Raw genomic sequence first — 18,212 nt, forward strand, 5'->3', positions numbered from 1 at the left:
AAATATATAATTCTCTCTGCTATATTTAGTCATGACTTTATAATTCATAAAGGCAATTACATGCTACATATTAGATCCCAGTTTCATATAATCTTTATTTTCTTCTCCTGTCATATTATTGATCTTGTCTTTCACACTATCACTTATTCTAAAATTTTCTCTGATTTCCCAAAAATTTACCTTGAAATTTCCCTCTATCATTCCTTTTTATTTCTTTCATTCCTTCTTTTTTGGCATTCATTTGACATTGAAATTGTAAAAATTCTCTTCTGAGATTGAGCTTACATTCCATGCATCAAAAGAGTATAAAGGACCATGGCACAAAAAGAGCTTCTTGGATGGTCCTGCCTGTGGACCATTCCTGCCCCCTGAACAATTTGAGTCATAGTGCAATCAGGAGTTCCCTTTGCCAGTAAAATCATAGGTATACTCTTTTCCTCTTCTTCCCTATAATAAATAAATGTGATTTGATACCCACCAAAGGTTGACCTCCATTAAGAAGGTCAGTCTCTGTCCATGGTAACAACATTGGCAAGAGAAGAGAGAAACTTCTTGAAGTTTTGCTTAGTTATTTGGAGTTTAAATTTATATCTAAATCTTTGAAACCCCAAGGAATGTATCAAAACTGACATCTTCTGGTTTGAAATATTTCTTATTTATGGCAATCTGATAGACCATGTCTTCATTTACATCAGTAGAAAGTTATGGTTCGGCAGAAATATCACTAAATTTTGTGGCAAAATTAAAGATTGTATCTTGAATCTCTAAGTAATTTTGAGCAGGCCATTCAAATTCTCTGAGACTCAGTTTTGTCATCTGTGAAATGGAAACAAGTATTGTTTCACTGCCTTTCCCACAGAGATTTTGTGAATATAATTTGGATTATTTATAGTGATTTAGAGCCATTAATGCCTATACATGTGTGGGTTGTTAAAACATAGCTCTTACTAGTAAATAAGTTGATGTAAAGACAAATAGTGTAAATCTAATGTATGCAGGCCTTCCTAACTTTTCTCAAAATGATAGATAAATAATTAGCAATTGTTAGAGACAAGGTCAAAGCAAGTGATAAAAGGGAAAGGATAAATTTCCCTGGTATGCAGGATTTCATATTAAGTGTTTCTCATAACTATTGTTTTAAATTTTTAATGAAAAACAAATAGGAACTTTTTTAAAGAAGAGAAATATAGTTTCATTAAGGATCAGCACTAATTCAGTCAACAGTGAAATATGACCACAATGCCAAAAAAATGCTAACTTTAACATGTTATAAGGGGAATGTATATAAAGTGATTAATTCTGAAATTTTAAAGTTATTTATATGAAATAGTATAGTATGGTGGAAGCAGTATCACTGGCTCTTAAAGTCAGAGGAACTTGGTTTATTTCTCACATCTGATAGTACCCGTTTGGCCTTGAACAAGCCACTTTACTTGGAAAAGTTTTGGGTTCTCTCATACATAAAACAAGTTGCTCAATATGTTACAAATTAACTCAACTGATCTTATTCACTTACTCTATGACTTGGAATTATTTTCATTTAAATATAACCAAATATATGGTGTTAAATAATATATTCACTTTCACTAAAAATGTATTAAGTGCCCCAAAATGTTTTAGGTTCTTGAGTCCCACCTAATGATTATAAGTATACAAAATATTTTTAATTCTAAATGTTACATTGAAAATTCTAAATATTATAATGAAAAGTTAAAGACATTATTTAATCTATACAATTAAAATTAAAAGACAGCTAGTTAGTGCAGTGCATAGAGTGCTGGGTTGGCCTAGAGTCAGGAAGACTCGGCTTTTTCAGCTTAAGTATGGCCTGAAATACTTACTCACTGTGTAACCCAGGGGCAAGTCCTTTCATCCTATTTACCTTAGTTTCCTCATCTGTAAAATGAGTTACAGAAGGAAATATCAAACCATAGTAGCGTATTTGCCAAAACAAAACAAAACAAAACAAAACAAACAAACGAACAAAAAAACTCCAAATGAGGTCATGAAGAGTCAGACATAACTGAAAATTACTGAACAACAAATAAATAGATTTCCCCTAATTTAATAAAAATAAATTACTATTTATCAGGGAATAGGGAGTAGCCCTATAATTTCATTGATTCATGGAGCTTCCTAGGGAGAAAACCAAACCTGAACAAATGATTTGTTTTTTTTTTTTTTTCAGATATCTGGAGGAGCAGGCTTGAAACATCACTGACTAAACCTCATCACAAATTACCTATAAGTTATTCAATATAGTCTGTGATACTAAATTATAGAATGGGAGGAAGAATAATAACGTAGATAATAGGAAGAAGAAAAAAGAGGATGTGCTCTGCCAAATCTAATCAAAGATTAATAATAAAGAGAAACTATTAACTCTAGTAATCTCTCAGGAAGGAGTGCTGACCAAATGGGTAAGGAGGCAAAGGGATTGACAGGGATGGAGGAAGCGGTAGACAAAAAAAAGGAAATTTTGTTTTATTGGTTGGTGGAGTTACCATCGATGAATACTCTCAAAAGGAGAAGTGGCCATCTATTCTATGGGAAAAGATACTTTATAATGGAATATATCTTTAGGAATTGAGAAGGGAGACCACTCATCCAGACTCAGGAGAAGGAAGAGAGCAGAGCTCCTGCCAACTAGAACCCCAGATATGTTCCAGGAAAGAGATTTTGCCAAATTGATGGAGTGAGTGGAGGCAGAGAGGAAGGGGGGATGGCCACAGGGAGAGCATAGGATAAGGCACAATGAGGAACATAGAAATATCTCTACCATTGTACAATATCCTCTCAGTAACAGAAACTGGTATTTCAATGATGAAGCACAAAAGAAAAATGAACCCTCCCTGAAGAGAGCAAGATCTACATGCAGAAGAATGGAAATAGTTTTAGAAGAGTAAACCCAAAATAGGTAGTACTTTAGAACCTTTAATTCTTGAGGAATGCAGAGAACAAAGAAGGATTGAACAAGTATCTAAGCTGTGAATCAAAAATTAGAAATCTATAATATAAAAAGGAGATAAATAATAGAAAGAAAATGCATTTTTAGGAGGAAAAGTGCAGAAAATGGAATTTTAAAAACTAACAAAAACAGTTTGAAGTGGAAAAGAAAGGAATTTTACTGAACTCTTTAATGGCAGCTTGAAAAAGAGGCAAAGAATTAAGAAACTCAAAAAAAGCAGAGAAGAAATATTAAGTTAAGCAAAATCCCCAAACTAGGGAAAGCTGTAATAAATGGGAGAAGTGACTTGAAAGTGAGGAGAAGAGAGCCAGTCAAATTATTGCTTCCTTCACACAGAATAATGTAAAGTAACTGAAGAAACAAAGTACTCTACTTATAGAAGAAAGGGTAAGGTCCTAATATGAAAAAAGTAGAGAAAAATATAAACCTAGCTTTTGTGAGTTAAAATGATAAAATTTTTTTTAATGTGACAAATTAGATAAAAATACAACTCCACAACCTTTTGCTTACAAAATATACCTGAAAAACAAAATCATACACACAGAGAATAAAAATGAGACTGGAAAAAAATTACTATTTATCAAGTGGATCCAAACTGGAGTTGTAATCATGCTATTTGACAAAGCTAAAATAAACATTCACAACATAAAAAAGGGGTATAAAAGAAAACTGCGTTATACTGAAGGGAATACTAAAAAAACTAATTATAAATATTGAACTTATATATGCTTAATTGCCTTAGCAACTAAATTTATAAAAGAAAAAATAAAACTGCAAAAATAATTAACATGCAAAATGTCCAAAAATTTCATTGTTTCTTGGTTGTGGACAATTCTACAAAAGAATAATGAGATGGAAAACTGTAGAAATGAGAAAATTGCTGGAGAAACTAGATTATGGAGTTATGGGTTATGGAGTCTTCTGAAAAGGATTGCTAAAGAATATACATGTCCTATACAAGACTTAAAAAAATTTTTTTGTATTAAAAGCCAGAGCTATTTAAAACAAATGTAAATTTATAAATTCATAAGTACATTGAAGCACATAAGCATTATATAAAAGACATAGAGGAATACTACAAAAACAATAAATATCCAATTTAACAGAAGACTAAAGATCTTTAAAAATTCATTTTTCCCCAATTTTTGAAAGAACTACTTGTAAAGGAAATACAAAAACAAAACAAAACTACTAGCTCTAGTGACTCACAAGAGAGTCCTAGCAAAATTATAAAGAACTCTTTGTACCAATATCACACCAATTAGTCTCAAAATTTGACAAAGAAAGCACCTTCCTAGACCACAAAAGAATAAAGAACAGATTAAAAGTCTAAAGAGCAGATAAACAGGCACAAAAGTAATCTTTTACAAATATACCATAATTTGTTTAGTCATTCCCCATATGATAAGCACTCTTTTAGTTTCTACTTTTCTGCCAACCATGCCACACTCCCTCACCTATATAACCTTCATAAATATATATATATATATATATATTCCTATAAATATTTCTGTAAATACAAGAACCTTTCTTTCTTTGATCTCTTTAGGGCATGAGGGTGGGTTGGATTGTTTTCTCTGGGTCAAAGGGTATATACACTGTTTGGTAATTTTGGAGGCTTAATTACAATTTGCTTCTCAGAAATGCATTATGAATTCAGAGCCCCATCAATTGTACATTACTACAATACTACATTAATGCTCCTTTTTTACTTCAGTCCCTCTAACATTTATCATTTTCTATTTTTGTTAACTTTGAGTTTTCAAAGCTTTTGATGGTTGATGAAGTAAAATCTCATAACTGCTCTGTTTCATACTCATTACTGTTAGAAATTTGGAAATTATTTCACGTGGCTACATATAGCTTAAGCCTATTTGTCAGTTAGTGAATGTTTATTCCTATAAATCTGAATCTGTTTCTAACAGGGTCTGAAGATATCTTTTCTGAATTTACAATCTTTTTTTATTCACTACCACCTTCCTACAAACATCCTGAGTTCTTGACAAATCTTAGACTTCACTTGACCTTACTGTTCTCTTAAACTTTGGTAAAAGCTTCAAGGTTTAGAGTCAAAGGATTGAAGTTCAAACACTGGCTCTGCTTCTCATTGCTTGTATAACTCTGGGCCAGTTAAATCACCACTACAGACTTTAGTTTCCTTATCTGTGAAATGATGGAATTGACTACTTACATTCAGCTCTAAATCTATTAGCCTTTCAACCTATACCACTAATGCTTTACATAAACTAAACTAGAAAAAAAAAAGCTATCTATATTTCTTGCTTCCTCTTTTTTAACTCTTACTTATTGATTTATTCCTCATTATCTGGTTTCCTTTTTATTGCTTAAATCAGACTATTCTTTCCAAGTTCACCAACACTCTCAGACTGAAGCATTTTTCCTTTTTGTTGAAGCTTTCAAGCTTTTTTGAAGGGTCCTCAGTCTTCTTTGTAGGTTTAGCATCTATGTCTTACCTTCTTGTGACTCAAGATTATTGTCTTTAGCTGCCTTTTTAAAAACTTCTTTCACTATTGTCTTTTGGTGATTCCATCAAATCCCATGGGTTCAACCATTATCTTTGTTTAGAGGAACACCATCTGTATATCCAGCACACATCTTTTTTGTTTATTTATTTTGAGTTCCTGTTTTTTATCTACTGGATATCCTTATATGGCCATCCCATAGGAATCTCAAATTCAGTACATTCAAAATTTAGCTCATTTTATTTCTGCCTAAATCCAACCTTCCCTATAACTTCACATATTCACAATCTAGACATCATCTCTGACCTTTCATTATGCCATTCTGCCTGTTCAGCAAGTTGCCAAATCTTATTAGACGTTCTCTTATTAATGAATTCCTCCAAGAACACCCATTTTGAGAAAGGCACACCTCAGCCATGCTTAATTTTGTAGACTTCACCACCATGTACATATACAGGTTATCCCCTCCCCAGCACATCCACACAGACACACATATTTTCATTCCCTTTCATACATTGTCTTCCTACCTTATAAAATAAATTATTTGGCTTCAGAGATTGCTATTTCCTTCTTATATGTATCCCTAATAATCAATAGATAGTAAGCACTTAATAAAGTTTGACTCTGACTTAATACCATCAAGTTGGTTTCCTTGTTATTCTTTAGAAAAAAACATTATTTTATCAAAAATAACACCTTTACCCAGGTTATGCCTTAAATGTTCTCCCTCTGTAGTTTCATCTTAGAGGGTCCTAGGTCCCATCTAGATTCAGCTCAAGTTTCAGTCCCTTCAAGACCTGTTTCTTGACTCCCTCAGCACCCTCTGTCATTAAAATAATTTAGCATTTGTTTGTACACAAGTAAATAGAATATATATGCCAGTATTATCATCGTAATACTTCTTAGCTCCTATGGGAGAGGATAGCTTTTTTTCAGTATGAGTCCCCTTGGAGTTGTCCTAGATCCTTGCCTTCTTGATAATAGTTAAGTCATTCACAGTTGATCATCATACATTAGTGTAGTTACTCTGTACAACTTTTTCCTGGTTCTGCTCACTTCACTTTGTATAACTTCATATAAGTCTTTCCAGGTATTTTTGTCATCATCTTGTTTGTCATTTCTTATGGAACAATAGAATTCCATTAGAAAAATATTTCACAACTCATTCAGCCATTCCACAATTGATGGATATCCCTTCAGTTCTTTGCCACCATGAAAAAGAGCTGCTATAAATATTTTTGTATGGGTAGATTCTTTCAACCTATCTTTAATCTCTTTAGGCTATAAATATAGTAGTGGTCAAAGGGTATGCAGACTCTCACACTCTTGTAAGCTCTAGTGCTATGCACAGAGCTTGGAAAGTAGCAGGTAATTGAAGCTGGTTGATCATTGAGGGTCTCTGGAATAATTGTATCTACTTGCTTTGGTTGTTTTAAAATGCCAGAGTGTATATCATTGTCTGTGTGAGATAATAAGTGGGTAATGGTGTGTCTTCAATTCTAATCTATGCCTTTTTTATGTCTGGAGCTCACTTAAAAATTAATTCTTATTATGGTGAGGCATTGTTCCCTATTGCATTCTCAATATTTATGTGTTGTTCTTCAGTTTTTTTCAGTTGTGTACATCTCTTCATGACTCCATTTGGAGTTTTCTTGGCAAAGATACTGGAATGATTTGCCATCTCCTTCTCCCACCTTATTTTACAAATGAGGAAACTGAAGAAAACAGGGATAAGTGATTTGTCCAGTGTCACAAAGCTATTGTCAGATTTGAACTCAGGAAGTTGAGTTTGTTTGTTTGTATTTTTTTTTTACTTTAGGCCGACACACTGTCCACTGCACAACCTAGGTACCCTGTTAATACCTATAAAGATTTAAAATTTTAAGATATTAATTTTGTTCAAGTAATATGCCATGTCTTTTTGGCTTCTTCTTATAAGTGTTTTGTAGAAAGGCATAAATAATGTCTATTTCAAATTATAAAATTTTAGGAAGAGATAGCTAATAAGTAAGAAAAAATTATAAAGTAAAAATCTCTATACACTATATAGTAGATTAAATCAAATTAGATTAATGTCAATTAGTAATTAACATTAAGTCCTACTCTTTACAAAATCAACTGCACATCATTAATAATAACTCATTATTGAATAGCACTTTTTAGTTAACAAAATGCCTTATATAATTTCTCATTTGAGAAAATAAACATGAAAAGTATAGTTAACTATAGATAATGTTTGTCTCAGTTATCCCAATGAGAAAGTTCCTTGATTTTTGAGGGATTAAACAGCCACTGAAGATAGAGAATGAAAATAAACTCTATTGATTTCAAGGTGAGGACTCTTTTCACTTTAAAATTGAGAGGAGTGGGGCAGAGCCAAAATGGCAGCTTAGTAGAAGCAAAAGTTGAAATTGCTCTGACAATTCTTCCATACCATTTTTTAAAAAGTGTCCCCATAAGTCTAAATATATGATAAGTCTAAAACCAATAGCATTAAATGGTGAGGGGGCTCTCCCACTGAATACAACTTGAAAGGAGTCAGAGAGTGTCAATTTTCACTGGATATGGGGGAACCAAAGGCAACACTGGACATAGTGGGGTGCTAGTCATCCACCCATCCACCTGGGCATAGGCTATCTTCAGGATCCTGGAACCCTGGCTACACCAACAACAAAGAATGCCACACTCCAGATCTACCCCTCAAAGTCCCAGACCCTGACATTACCCCCACTGTGGCCCAGAAGTTCATAATAGGTGGCTTTTCAAATCCTGCACTGTGGTGAAGACCTAGGTCCAGGGCAAAATATCTCACAGTACCCAGTCCTTCAAACCATCAGCAGAGGAGAGAGAATCAGCCTTTCAGAATTCTCAGTCCACAGGCGAAGAAGAAGAAAGAAGAAGAAGAAGAAGAAGAAGAAGAAGAAGAAGAAGAAGAAGAAGAAGAAGAAGAAGAAGAAGAAGAAGAAGAAGAAGAAGAAGAAGAAGAAGAAGAAGAGGAAGAGGAAGAGGAAGAGGAAGAGGAAGAGGAAGAGGAAGAGGAAGAGGAAGAGGGGAGAAGGGAGAAGGGAGAAGGGAGAAGGGAGAAGGAGAAGGCGACGACGGCGACGACTGGGAAAATGAGCAAACTGCAAAAGAAACACCTAACCCTAGAAAAATTTGTGGAGACAAAGAGCAAAGTACAGAGTCAGTAAGGGGTCTTGAGTTCTAAGCAACCACATGCAAAACTTAAAAAGAAAAAAGAAATTGCTCTCAAGTGCTGGAAGAACTCAAAAATGAAATACTACAACACAACCTTGCACCATGTCATTAAAGTCTAAGAAAATCATACAAAAGATGAAAATAAACATATTTCTGTGGCCTAGGAATTTTACCTGATTGAAATCCCCTTAAAGACCAATGGCCTATGCATTCTTTGTGGTGGCAAAAAAAACCCTGGAAAATGAAGGGTTGTCCCTCGATTGGGAAATGGCTGAACAAATTGTGGTATCTGATGGCAATGGAATACTATTGGGCTATAAGGATTGATGATCTGGAGGAATTCTATATGAACTGGGAGAATCTCAATGAACTGATGCAGGGTGAATGAGCAGAACCAAGAGAACATTGTACACAGAAAGTAAAACATAATGGAATAATCCAATGTAATGGACTTTGCTACTAGTAGCAAACCAGCTAGGACATTCCTGAAGGACTTATGTAAAACAATGCTCTCCACATTGAGAGAAAGAACTATGAGAGTAGAAATGCAAAAGTAGAAATTCAAAAGAAAAACATTATATCACATCACATGTATATGTGGGTATATGATTTGGGGGTTAGGCTTTAAAATATTGCTCTATAGCAAAAATGAATAATATGGAAATAGGTATCAAGGAATACCTATTGGAATTGCTTGTTGGCTCTGGGATGGGGGGGAGAGGGGAAGGAAAGAAAATTAATCATGTAAACATGGAAAATATTTTAAACTAAAAATTAATTTGATAAAAGAGAGAGTTCTGCTTTAGGACCAAATGTTACCAAAATCACTTTAGAATCTTCTTTAATGGAAAAAAGGGAAAGACAAGAAAAGATTGATAAACTTGAGCAAAATATGGAAAAAAGAAAAGCAAACTTTAAGGCAGGAAAAGCACTAGTGATCAGTAGCCTCAAAGTTGTTGTTGTTTTTTTTTTAATTTTGCCCTGAGCTGGTTGATGATGAAGAAGAAGCAGATGATACTCCGTATATTCTAGAATCAGGTGATGATGATGTTGAAAATCTATTAAGAATAAATGATAAAGATTTGAGGCAGTATATCCCAAAGGACATGGATGATATTGGTATTACTGTGACTAGACTTGAAAGATTCATTACATATACTTCAGTAGAGAAAGATGATAATAAATTGAGTGAAGCTTCAGAACATGGGGCAGAAAGTGGGGAACAAAAATGATTTGGAAGAAAATAATGAAGAACAGGAAAATGGAGTAATTTGTGCTGTTTCTATTGACAAAAACCTTTTTTACTGGAGAGGATTTGGAAGAACTTGAAGAAGAATAAAAATTGTCAGGTCAGCATAAATTGAAATTGACTACATTATTATTTTTTTCTCCTGTCTAGAATTCTTAAACAAGATGTTTATGGTTTTTCATACAGATTTCAGGAGGGCACCACTTCTTTCAATCCCTCTCTCCCCCAAAAAGGAATATTCACCTTTATCACCTCTATTCCGACCTTGACTACACCTCGATAGTAAGTTCAGAGGAGATCATAAGTAATCTGAAATATAATGGTCATTACAGAAAATATTTTATAAATAATTGAAGTAGGAAGTATAAAAGTTTTTTTTTCTAACATGAGTTTATTGAGTATGTGTTACTACCAAGAACAACATACATTTTGAAAATATGCCTCATTTAAGCTGCATCATTTTAATGAGTAGTTTGACTTAACTTGTCTTTATATAGTTAAAAAATAATAGACAACTTAAACAGATTCCATGTTGCATTTTTTGAATAATTAGTCAGATGGACATTAAAGATGCAAGTTTTTGAACTGGCAGCATCATCTAGAATACCCTCTGCAAGTCATTCTAAATTCTCCCTCTGCCTTTTTGCCAACAAAGTTGTAAATAAAGACCATAAAACATTTTGTTTGTTTGTTTGTTTTTTAAGTGGTGGACAAAATGGAAAAGGACAATCAAAAAATCATGGAAGGAATTAATTCTTTAAAAATTAGAGTTGGGGAAATAGAAGCTAATGACTTCACATGACATTAAGAGAGAATTTTTAAAAATCAAAATAATTTAAAAATAGAAGAAAATGAGAAATATTTCATTGAAAAAGTCACTGAACTGGAAACTAGATCCAGGAGAAGCAATTTAAGAAGTATTGGACTATCTGAAAGTCATCATAAAAAAATCCTAGGTATCATATTATAAGAAATTATCAAAGAAAACTGCTCTAATATTCTTGATCAAGAGGGTAAAATATAAATTGAATGAATCCTTAGATTACCTCCTGTAATAAATCCCCAAAAGAAAACTCTCAAAAATGTTATAGCCAAGTTTAAGACCTCCCAAGCCAAGTGAAAAGACTGCAAGTAGCCAAAAAGAAATAAATTAAATATCATGGAGCCCCAATCTAGATTAAATAGGATTTGGCAGCTTCCATACTGAAGAACTAGAGGGCTTGGAATATGATATTTCAAAAGGCAAGGGACCTGGGTTTACAACCAAGAATCACCTACTCAACAAAATCAACTATTTTCTTTCAGGGGAAAGTATGGACATTTAATAAAATAGAAGATTTCTAACTATTCCTGAAAAAAAGATGAGATTTAAACAGAAAACGTGATATTCAAATAGCAAAATTCAATAGAAGCATATAAAGTAAATAAGAAAGAACAAATTTAAGGGCTTCAATTAGATCATATTGTTCATACTCCTTTATGGAAATATGACATCTGCAACTCTTAAAATTGTTATCATTATTATAGTAGTTAGAAGAAGTATTCATAGAGGGAGGTTTTGGTAGTAAGCTGTTTAGAATATGTAAAAAATAGGGGTGAAAAGGAGGATTTCTTTAAGAGAAATGGGAATAGATAAGTTAAATGGGGTAAGTTATATCAGATAAAGAGGCATGGGTGGGAAATATTACAGTGGAGAAGAGAATGAGGATAATGATGGGTAATACTTAAACCTTACTCACATTGGAATTGGCTCATGGAGGAACAGTCAGATTCATTAGGATATAGAAGGGAAATAAGAAATGAGGTGGGGGAGGGATGTAATATAAGGGAGAGAGAAAGGGAGGAATGATTAAAAGCAAAACACTGATGTGGAGGGAAAGATTGAAAGGAGAAATGGAAAGGAGAAATGGAAGAGGAAATCAAAATGGAAGGGAATATGGATGGTAATCAAAGATATGAAGGTAAATTGGATAAACTCACCTATAAAATGGAAGCTGATAGCAGAGTGGATTAAGAATCAGAATCTTACTATATATTGTTTAGAAGAAACACATGTTTCATGTAGTCACATACAGAGTAAAGGTAAGAAGCTGGAGTAGAATCTATTGGACTTCAACTGAGACAAAAAAAAAGCAGCCTTAGCAACCATGATCTCAGACAAAGCTAAAGCAAAAATAGATCTGATTAAAAGAGATAAGGAAGATAATTACATCTTGATAAAAGGTAGTATAGACAATGAAGTAATGTCAGTACTTAAGAGATCTGCACCAAATGATATCACCTCCAGATTTTTAAAGGAGAAACTAAAGGGTCTTAAAGAAGAAATAGACAGTAAAACTATACTACTCAGAGATCTCAACCTTTCCTATCAGAATTAGATGAATTTAACCAAAAAAATAACTTAGAATCAAGTAAAGAAAGTGAATGAAATTTAGAAAAATTAGAGTTAATAGATATCCAGATAAAATTGAATAAGGATTAAAAAGGAATATACTGTCTTTTTAGCAGCACATGGTACATATACAAAAATTGACCATATACTAAGGCATAAAAACTTCACAACCAAATAAAGAAAAGCAGAAATAATAAATGCAACTTTTTCAGATCATAATTCAATAAAAATTATAATGAGTAAAGATTCATAGAAAGGGAAATTAAAATTTAATTTGAAATTAATTCATCTAATTCACAACATAAGTGGGCCAAAGAACAAATCACAGAAACAGTCACTGATTTCATTGAAGAAAATGACATTGAGGAGACAACATATCAAAATTTATGAGATACAAGCAAAACAGTACTCAGGGGGAAAATTTATATCTCTTAATGCTTATATCAATAAAAGAGAGAAAAAGCAGCTCAATGACCTGGGCATGCAATTAAAAAAAAAGAAACAAAAAAAGAAACAAAACCAACAAGAAGAACAAATTAAATATCCCCAATTAAAGACTAAATTGTGAATACTAAAAAATAAAAGGAGGGAATAATAAAATTCAAAATAAAAGAATTAGGTAAACAACTAGGACAACAAAATAAAACTAGGACCTAGTTCTATGAAACAAAAACAAATAGAACATTGGTTAATTTGATTTAAATATAAATAGAAAAAAATTACAAGCAGTAAAAATGAAAAGGATGATTTCACTGCTACTGAAGAGAAAATTAAAGAAATTGTTAGGAGGCATTTACCCAGTTATATGACAATAAACCTGATAGTATAGGTGAAATGGATGAATATTTTCAAAATTATAAATTACCTAGATTAACAAAAGAGTATATAGAATACTTATATAATTCCATCTTAGAAAAAAAAAATTTGAACAAGCCATCAATGAACTCCCCAAGAAAAAATACATAATGCTAGATGGATTCACAAGTGAATTCTATCAAATATTTAAAGAACATTTAATCACAATACTATACAAACTATTTGCCAAACTAAGAGAAGCCAAATTCTTTTTATGACACAAATATGGTGCTGATGTCTATGCCAGGAAGATAAAAAAATAAGAAAGAAAATTATAGAATATTTTCCTTAATGAACATTGATGCAAAAAATTTAAATAAAATATAAGCAAAGACTAGAGCAATATATCACAAGGATTATTCACCATGACCAGATGGAATGTATACCAGGAATATAAGGCTAGTTTAATATTAGGAAAACCATCAGCATAATTGGCCATAGCAATAATTGAATTATCAGATATCACATGATTATTTCAATAGAGGCAGGAAAAGCCTTTGACAAAATACAATAAACTTTCCTGTTTAAAAAAAAGCACTAAAAAGCATAGGAATAAAAGGACCATTCCTTAAAATAATAAGTAGTATGTATTTAAAATCATTAGCAAGTATCTCCAATGGGGATGTTAGAAGCCTCCAATAAGATCAGGAGTGAAACAAGGATACCATTATCACCACTATTATTTAACATTGTACTAGAAATGCTAGCTTTAGCAGTACAGGAAGAAAAAGAAATTGAAGTAATTAAAATAAGTAATAAGGCAACTAAACTATTACTCTTTGTGGATGATATGATGGTATACTTAGAGAATTTTAGAGTATCAGCTAAAAAACTAGTTGAAATATTTAGTAACTTTAGAAAAGTTGCAGGATACAAAATAAGCCCACAAAAATCATCAGCATTTCTATATATTTCCAACAAAACTCAGCAGCAAGATGTAGAAAACAAAAAACTCCTTTAAAAATCACTCTAGAAAATGGAAAATACTTCAGAATCTTTTTTCTAGAATGAATGCAGAAATTATATGGAGACAATTACACAACCCTTTCCACACAAAGTTAGATCTACATAATTGGAAAAACATTAATTACTCATGGGTAAACCAAAATAATATGATAAAAATGACAATCCAACATAATTTATGTATTCAGTGCTATACCAATTAATCTACAAAAAACTATTTTAAAGAACTAGAAAAAATAATGACAAAATTCATCTGGAAGAACAAAAGGTCAAAAATATCAAGGGAATTAATGAAAAAAAAAGTAGAGGATGGAGGCCTAGAAGTACCAGATCTTAAACGGTACAATAAACTAGTAATCATCAAAACAATCTGTTAATAGCTAAGAAATAAAAGGGTGGATCAATGAAATATACTGGGGGTAAATGACCTCAGCAATCTACTGTTTGAGAAAGCCAAGATGACAGCTTTTGAAATAAGAACTCATTATTTGGCAAAAGTTGCTGGGGAAATTGAGAAAACAGTATGGCAAAAATTGGGTTTAGATCAATATCTCTCACCATATTCCAAGATAAGGGCAAATGGTATATGATTTAAACATAAAAGTGATATTTTAAGTAATTAGGGGAACATAGAATAGTTTACCTATCAGGTCTACAAAGAAAGGAAATATTTATGATCAAACAAAAACATTACAAGATACAAATTAATAATTTTATTATATTAAATTTAAAAAGTATTTTTAAAAAACAATGCAACCAAGATTAGAGTGGAAACAATTAGCTGGGAAAAAATTTATAATAAATTTCTCTGATAAATTTCTCCAAATATAAAAAGAATTAAATCAAATTTATAGGAATTCAAGCCATTCCCCAAATGATAAATGGTCAAAGTCTATGAATAATCACTTTTTGATGAAGAAAACTATTAATAATCATATGGGAAAATGTTCTTAATTCCAATTGATTAGAGAATACAAATTGAAACTACTCTTAGATACCATCTCAAACCTATCAGATTGACCAATATGACTATAAATGAACGTGATTAATTTTGAAGGGAAGATGGCAAAATTGGGACATTTGTGCATTGCTATTAAAGATGTGAACTGATCCAATTATTCTGAAGAGAAAGTTAAAATTATTCCCAAAGGACTATAAAAGATTACATACTATTTGATCCAGTAATATCACTACTAGCTCTATATCCAAAAGATTTTAAAAATTGGAAAGGACCTGTTTGTAAAAAAAAAAAAAAAAAAAAATATATATATATATATATATATATATATATATATATATATATATATATATATATATCTTCTTTTTTTGTGGTAGCAAAGAATTGGAAACTAAAGTGATGGCCCTCAATTGGGAAATGGATGAACAAATTGTGGTGTGTGATGGTAACAGTTACAGGATGATTTTAGATAAACCTGGAAAGACCTACATGAACTACTGCAGAGTGGAATAAGAAGAACCAGGAGAACATTGTACACAGTAACTGCAGTATTGTTTGACGATCAAATATGATAGACTTTGCTACTAACAGCAATACTATGATCCAGGACAATTGTGAGGGACTTATGAAAAAGAATGCTATCTATCACCAGAGAAAGAACTGTTGGAGTAGGAATGCAGATGAAAACATGTGATCACTTGTTTGGGTATATGTTTTTGGGGGGTGGTTTTATAAGATTATTTACTAACAAAAATGAATAATATGGAAATATTTTTGTGTGATAATTCATGCATAATCAAAATTGAATTGCTTGTCAGCTCCTGGAATGGGGAGAGAAAAAAAGAGGGATATAATATGGATTATATAACTTCAGAAGAGTTCTGTGGGAAATTTTTAATTAAAATAAAAATATAATGAAAAGAAAAAAGAAAATCAAAGGGAGTTCTTATTTTTATGTCTTGAACTAGAAGACATTTTTCTGTGATAGTTAATAGCAGCTTCATTTATGTAATACTTTAAAGTTTCAGAGAATCCTCAAATAATTAGTTCATTTTATGTTCAAACAATTCTGGGAAGGATGTGTCATTACTATCCCCATTTTATAGATGAGAAAACTGAAATAGAGGCTAAATGACTTGCCCAGGATCACATAGCTAGTCAGTATCTGAGTAAACTCCAGGTTTAATGCTTAATTCCTTCTCCTGCCTAGCTGCCTCAGAATATGTGAAGCTATATTCTGAAATCCATCTTCATTCCCTCTTTTTTTCCTACTTCTTTACATGTATAAAAAAAAAAATCAGCCTATGTCTTTTGGAAGTAAAATACAAGTTTTAATAAGAGTAGTAAAATAAAAATGTATCAATATAAAACCTGAAGTTAGGACTACTCCAAGCTTTTAAAATCACTTTTTGATCCTTATTCTTTCATTGTGTGAATTATTATTCTCAGTGTTGGATCACTAGCAGATCTGATAAACCTACCAAAAGCTGAAGATATTTACTGAGATAAGGAGTAGGATAGCACCTCAAAACATCCCGATACATTGTGCCTCAAAGAAGCCTTTAGTGTTCAGTTATTTTTAAGTTGAGTCTGAGTCTTCATGACTCCATATACAGTGTTCTTGGCAGAGATACTGTAATGGTTTGCCATTTCCTTCTCCTGTGCATTTTACAGATGAGAAAACTGTGGAAAAGTGACCTGCACAGGACCAGACAGCTAGTAAATATCTGAGTCCAGATTTGAACTCAGGAAGCTGCATCTTCCTAACTTCAGTCCCTATGCTTTATCTACTGTGTTCCATAGCTGACTCTGTTGTTATATTAGTTAAAGTGAAATTTCTTACTGATGATGCTGTTATGAATTCATCACAAAATCATCTGATAGCCTATATATGTCCATCTTTTACATGGGGTAATCCTGAAAGGTTTAATAATATAATTTATTTAATTTAAGATGTAAATTGTCTGTGGCATACCATAATTAGATTTCAAAATTAAAATATCAAATATGCTGATAATACTGGGAATAATGTGGCATTACACTAGTTATTCTAAAATGATTGTCTTGTTATATAGTAGATGCCAAGTTGTTTCTCTTGACAACTCCAAAACAGTGTCCGCTTTAGGTGTACATATAATTTTGAGATACTTTTGAAGGTCTACAAACCCCCAAAATATTAATCTATATTACCCATCTGTGATTACTGAAATTCTAATATTAGAGATTCATTTCTAGGAGTTTACATTAGAATCAATGGTTTCAAAGAAACATAACCCAGTTCCTACTCACATTTTTTTTCTTTTCTACTTATTCACCATTCATATACTTAATAATTTATCCTATTCCCTATGGAACAAGTATGAGATTTGGAATTAGGAAACTAGGATTGAAGTTCCAGTTGAGAAATTGCTTATATAACTGCAGGTAAATAAGTCACTTAACCATTCTGTGCCTTTGTTTCCCCAGAAATAAAATTAAGATATACCTATACTATGTAGCAAAAATTTTTGCAAAATATATTTTGTAGTGTTTTAGAGAGTTATCAATGTTTTTGTCACCTTTACTCACATATATAATTATATGTTACTTTTAAAGAACCTTTTTGTTGTTGTTAGCATTAGTAGTCTTAGTTTATATTAGATACTAATATTCTGACTCTTTTTGAAGGCACTTTCTTCTCATTTTATTCAACCCCAGTTATGTATCTAGTCATCTGTCTTGTATCAGGGTTGTTTTAAATTTATATCTTTGTCCAAAAAAAAAAACTCCCACAGAATTAATTGCTTTGTAGTTTCCTTGTCTCCATGCTGGATTTATAGCTACAAAAACTTCTGATTGACCAAAAAATAAAAGTGACCAAATTTTACAGTTTGAAGGTTAGGCATAGATTGGATTAGATGAACAGAATTTTTTCAGATATAATACACATATTTCTTACACTATTTTTGCAGGCATATACTTCAAACACACATATACCTATATATTTATGCATGTGTGTGTGTGTGTGTGTGTGTGTGTGTGTGTGTGTGTGTGTGTGTGTAAGAGATAGGATGAAGTAGTAGTAGTAGTCTCTTGGTAACCGAGGATGACGATTGTCTTTGTGCATTTTTGTGCGTGAATATGTGCGTGAATACCTGTGCGTGAAG

The 18,212-nt window shown here is 32.1% G+C and overlaps 1 long non-coding RNA gene across 1 annotated transcript in view; it reads left to right on the plus strand.

Annotated features, from left to right (window-relative positions):
• LOC103094713 (uncharacterized) overlaps positions 1–18,212 on the plus strand; it is a 118,921-nt gene that overhangs the window by 70,347 nt on the left and 30,362 nt on the right. The gene's annotated exons all lie outside the window — the stretch shown is intronic.

Source organism: Monodelphis domestica, chromosome 4 (assembly GCF_027887165.1).
Source record: "Monodelphis domestica isolate mMonDom1 chromosome 4, mMonDom1.pri, whole genome shotgun sequence".
Classification (NCBI taxonomy): Eukaryota; Metazoa; Chordata; class Mammalia; order Didelphimorphia; family Didelphidae; genus Monodelphis; species Monodelphis domestica.